The sequence below is a fragment of the Apium graveolens genome, chromosome 7 (assembly GCF_009905375.1).
Source record: "Apium graveolens cultivar Ventura chromosome 7, ASM990537v1, whole genome shotgun sequence".
Taxonomy (NCBI): domain Eukaryota; kingdom Viridiplantae; phylum Streptophyta; class Magnoliopsida; order Apiales; family Apiaceae; genus Apium; species Apium graveolens.
Window position 1 is genome coordinate 226,796,933 of NC_133653.1, and position 6,082 is coordinate 226,803,014.

Sequence of the window (6,082 nt, forward strand, 5' to 3'; positions counted from 1 at the left end):
AACTATTTTATCATTATTTATATAAATTCTTTAAATTCATTAAATATGATTATTAATAAATTAATCATATTTATGAATAACCCAATTTTTGGAAATTTTGTAACCCTATGAATAGTGATTTTGCTGATTATGCTGAATAAGAAAACTTTTCATGTCACACTATGTGGGGGTTCTTATATTGTTATTCTGAGATCTTATTTGTACTCTATATGGTATATAAGTGTATGAAAGATCGTCAGAATCCAAATTCGAACACTTTGATTTTTCCCGAAAATCCACCAGATACCGAAAGAATTGAGTCTATAAGGTAACAGATAAAAAGGATTAAATTCAAGGATTATAAGAGGATCATTAAAAAATTATATATATTGAGAAAGATTTAGGGGAACCCAAGTAATAAGATCCCGGATGTGATCCCTAAACACGAAAGAGAACAGAGTTAAGCGAACCGTAAAATAAAATAAACGACCAAGGGACAAGCACATACAAGTAGAATGGGAAGGAAGCTTCCAAGAAAAGCTAAAAAACAGTGGTTAAAAGAGAAGGTGACATCATCAAACAATAAGGGAAAGCATGTGGCTTGGAGGTGAGGTCATCCAAGTGATGTCATCACTTTATCAAAGCAATCTCCACCAAGTATTCATTTCACAAACACCAAAATCAAAAGCACCAAAACAAACTCATTTCTCTTCCCCCATCTATTGCTCTCGACTTTTCCATGAAAAGCAAAGGAAAAATTTCAAAAATCAAGCTACACACCTTCAAATATCAAGAGGTTTGTTTCTTTAGCTTCCATAATTCATAACTTATGAGCCATAAGTTTAAGCTCAAGATTCCATGTTAACATAGCAATCAATTCATTAAAGTTCTTGGTGAATAGGTTTTCAAGAAACTAACTTTGTGTTTTCTTATATTTTCTTCAAGATCCAAGCTTAGTAGAGATAGTTAGTGGTTATTTAAGGCTTCCTAAGTGATTCTCCACTCTCCAAGGAAGGTATAACCCCTCCAAACCCTAACTTACTTTGATTATTAGGTTTGGTTTTGTTTGTTATAGTTCATAAGAGCATGATTCTTGTATGTTTAGAGTTTAGTTGGAATATAATGATTTTGGGTTATAAATCTTGGTTGTTGGTTGATGAACCTTAAGTTAGTTAGTAGATCTGTGTTGTTGATTGAATAAGATGGATATAAAACATGAAGTAATGGACTGACTTAATAGGATTTGGATGAATTTTGGTTGTATGGGTGATTTTTGGTTGAATGATGGTGGAATGGTGTTGATTGGTGGTGGTTTAATATTGAATTGATTGGGTAAAAAAATTGGGAATTGCTAAGTTATTGCCGTCGTAATGCCCAATTTTCCTTAGACTGTTTTGTTCTTAATTCAGGAACCGTGAGCTCACGGTTAGGTTTTGACCATTGCCATGATTAGATAGTTCATGTTACGAGCTTCATTTTGATATGTGGTACGCTTAAATCCGATGTACGGTTTAGGAGAAACGACCGTTTTAAGTAACGGCGTTTCGCGAACGAACCATTACCCCGCCTTACTTTGAAACCTTGGTTAAGGCCCTAAGTGACTAATTGGAGTATGAAACAATTATGTAAAGTGGATTAGGCAGTTGGTAGCGTACTCGCGAAATAATTACCTTAACATTCTTAATGGTTAATTTATTAAAAATGGTGGAGCCGGGGTACTCGAACGACTTATGTGATTTGTTAAGCGTAGAAGTGACCATAAGAACATTAGGGTTCAATTGGTTAAAGTCTAGTTTATTAAGCGACCGGGGTTTCATTCCGACTTATGTTTTGTTCATAGGTTATCGGACCCACTCTAAGCTAAGTCTATCCGGGAGCACTCAGGCAAGTTTCTACCCGTATAACTGTTGTTGTGATGTATATGTGTATATGCATGATCTTGCGATAAATGCATATTTGTTATTAGCAAATTCTTGCGATATATTGTAGCATGTGATATGGTATATATGCATGCCTGTTTCATATTCTTGATTTATATATCTGTTGGTTCAAATGCTTATAGTTGCATATACCTATGCTAGAGATAAGCGGTATTTGAGTTTACCTTAGTATAGGGGATAAAAAGGTGAACATATTTCTAAACCGGAGTCGATGTTCCCGAGTATATTTATATATTTTTATATATATATGGTTATAGTTTTCAAAACTATTAATCGAATAAGGTTTATTCGATAACTTTAAGTTATTTTATTATTTGAATATTATTTGAATGTTCATTCGAGGGCTTATGACTCAGTTTATTTTATTATTTGAATATTATTTGAATATTCATTCGAGGGCTTACGACTCAGTTTATTTTATTATTTGAATATTATTTATAATATTCATTCGAGGTATTATGACTCCGCTTATTATTTAATAATATTCTTTATTTTATTAAAGAATAATGTTCGATAATCAAACTTACTTTGATTATTCAAATAAAGATATTACTTTCGTATAAGTATATCTTTGATTATTTACTATTCATTTCAAGTATAAGTTTTCCAACTTCTACCTCAGTTATTCTTTATGGGAATATTATTTAAATAATAATATTCAGATATTTTCTAAATACATTGGGACTGATTTATTTTATTAAATCAGCATTGCTCCAACCACACCTTAATGTGTTTTCGAGTCTTCAAAATGATTTTTAAAAGTTAGAGCGGATCCCAAAACTCATTTTTAATATTTATGATCTTCCTTTTTAAAGGGGATTTAAATACTCGCTCAAAACCAGAGGGATCCGACTCTGTGGTTTATTTTATATTCGCAACAAGGTTGCAGTTTTGGTAAATGAATTGATTACTTACCCAACGTTCGGGAAGTAAGTCCATCTATCGAGTCGGCATAAGCAACATGGGCTCAGTGGGCGTCCATGATAGTGTAAGTGGCTCAGTGGGAGTCCATCAAATGCATAAGTGGCTGAGTGGCAGTCCAGCATAAGGTCCTATTACGACTAGGGTGATGACCAGTGGGGAATTCGTCCATCTACTAGTAGAAAAGGTTACTTATTGGTATCTTTGCCTGATCAGCAAGATATCAAGTTTATGCCAAGGTTTTCCTCCTTTCCAAATTCCATTGGATATTGCAACTCTGTTATAATTTTTATAACAGAGGTTTTCAAGGAGTGTATGAAATGTATATATATATATAGGTGTATATATATCGGGACTTAATGAAGTATCTCGTAACTTCATTTCTTTCAAATGATATTTCAAAGATTGAATCTATTCAAGTCTTATCTTGTAGCCTCATCAGTGTGATGAACTTTTGAAACTAATTATAACTTGAACGGTGGTAGTTCAAGTAGTATTCGGAAAAGATATAAGTATATTGGAGTATCTTGTAACTTCATCTTTTAAACTTATATCTAGTAAATGATTATCTTGTGCATGTCAAAGATTTCAGAAAAACGTTGAGACAAGGTTAGATATATGAGATCACCTTGCAACGATATTTTTATACAGTTATAAACTGGAACTTTGTGTATATTATACATGAAAGAGGACTTCCAAGATTTTGAAAAGTATATATGTATATATACTGAATATTTTGCGACTTCGTCGCATTAAGATATCAAACTTGGTTCATTTCTTTTGACCAAGACTTTCATGAGTACTATGAGAAGGCTCGCATATTGTAAATCATTATACATATTATTTTGGTGGGCTTGCTGCTCACCCTTGCTTTCTTCTTTCATCACACAACAACAGATAGAAAAGATGAATAAGACCAAGCTTCCAATTCGCAAGCGGTTAGGAAACGTTCCGCAGTTTTCTGGAAGCGTTGATGCCGCCGTAGCTGAGGTAGGAGCTACCAATAGGCTAGGCTTTCAACTTTTGATGTACCAGATTATGTATATTTATGAATTGTAATAATGGCAAAGAAATATAAATTTATTCAGAAACTCTTTTAAGGTGTAATGGCATATAATTTTGGAATAAAATGACTTGTGATTATTTTTGGATATTCATCTCTGAGACTATAACTTGTGGTGTTATTAAGGGAAATGGAACTCGTGACAACCCGGATCCCCGATCCCGGATTTGGGGGTGTTACAGAAGTGGTATCAGAGCTAAGCGTTATAAATCTCAGAGATGATGTGACGTTAAGATAATAAGTTCACTAAGATAATAAGAACTCTTGCCAAGTTCATAGTCGGACTACCTAACGTAGTACTGACAGTTAAAACCCTTATGGGAACCCTTATAAATATCGTGATAGTAGCGTAGTTCGTTATCGTATATGGTAGCGGGACTCCGAACCCTGAGGTTGAGAAGTGACAGCGCGATGATGTTTTATTACTAATTGGAGATCGGATTGTGGATCCGATAGAGCGTCCTAACGCAGGACCGGATGATGTTCATATTGAGGATGTAATGGTTGAGGATGTTATCCTAGATGGGATTGTTGCTGAGGAGGATCTCGTGGAAGATCCTAACAAGAATGAATAAAGGACCATTGAGGAATTGATGACCATAGTTAGGGAAACTACCAGAGGTAGGATTGGCCGGTCACTACCGGAGGTTCGTTCAAGTTTGTAAAGATAGTAGCCCCTTTAACGCGGCTTACTCGTAAGACTGAGAAGTTTGAATGGACAGAGAAATACGAGAAAAGCTTTTAACAACTGAAGCAAAGGTTGGTGACGGCCCCTATGTTGGCATTGTCGGATGGAAAAAGGAGATTTTGTGATTTGTATTGACGCTTCGCATAAGGAATTAGGGTGCTTCTTATACAGCACAACAAGGTAATCGCGTACGCGTCATAACAATTAAGGGAATTTAAAATTCGATATCCCCACCCATGAGCTTGGGCTCATGGCAATAGTTTTGCCCTAAAGATTTGAGGCACTACTTGTATGGAGAGAAGTGCGAGATTCACAAACCATAGGAGCTCTAGTACATTTTTACGTAGAAAGAGCTCAACATACGCCCGAGGAGGCGGTTAGAGCTAATCAAGAATTATGATTGGGAGATTCTGTATCATTCGGGGAAAGCCCATGTGGTGGCTGATGCCCTTAGTAAAAAGGAGAGACTCAAGATGATCATGTCTTTGAGAGAGTTTATAAGAGATTTTGAGAAAATGGAAATAGAAGTAAAGGTCCTTGAGGGAAGACAATGTCGATCTCCCTTATGAAAGGATGGAGTTGGAGAGCGCAAGATGCTCAGACCAGCAGTGGTCCAAAGGACCAAGGATATAATTCGTGGTTATCTTTTATAAAATGCATATCTTGTGGTTTCAAAAACTTAATGATTGGTGAGTTGAGAAATGTGATCTCTTTTGTTTTACCATAATTGTACCTTAGGTAAGGATGATCTCACCCAAGGTTATTTTGAGAATAAGGGAGTTAGTTTAGTAGAATACCATGTATAAGTCTTGGTTTGAGTATTGAGTTGTTGTTAGTTGAGTTTGTCAAGTCAAAACCTTGGAAAATGAGAGTTATAGTTTCTGCAGAAAATCAGTTTAGCACCCTGAGGTTTAGAGTAAGTTTTGACCATGTCATTGATGTGCAATTTGAAGCCCAAGCTACCAGAAGTTATTATTGGGAATATATAAAAGGTTTTAGGAGTTGGTTGGAGGTTTGCATGTCTTTTGGTTAGGTGCACAAGTAGAATAACAAAATCTGTCCAGCAGGGGACAGTTTTGTTGCAACTTAGAAATAGGAAGATTTGACCATGTCATGGGTAGGCCCTCATTAGGCCCTATTGGGCCTTAGTTAGAGGGAGTGTCAGAGAAGTTTTTCCAACCATAGTTCATAGGATATGAGTTAGAACCATGTGTCACAAGTTAATTCAAGTCAGGGCGTTTTCTGTCCAGAAAAACAGGGGAACCTTGGACTTTTTGCTTAGGCCCAAGAAGGCCCAAGCCAGGCCCTTGAGCCACATCAAGTTTGTGAGATGCCCTTAGGTCAGGAGAGTCTTGTGTAAAAGTTTTGAAGGAAAACTTGTAGTTTAAGAGTGTCTAATGTACTCAAGAAACTATAGTTGTCATTCTGAAATTTGCACCAGTGAGCGTTTTCACTTATCACATAGTTTTAGAACACTTAGAAGTGAGTATT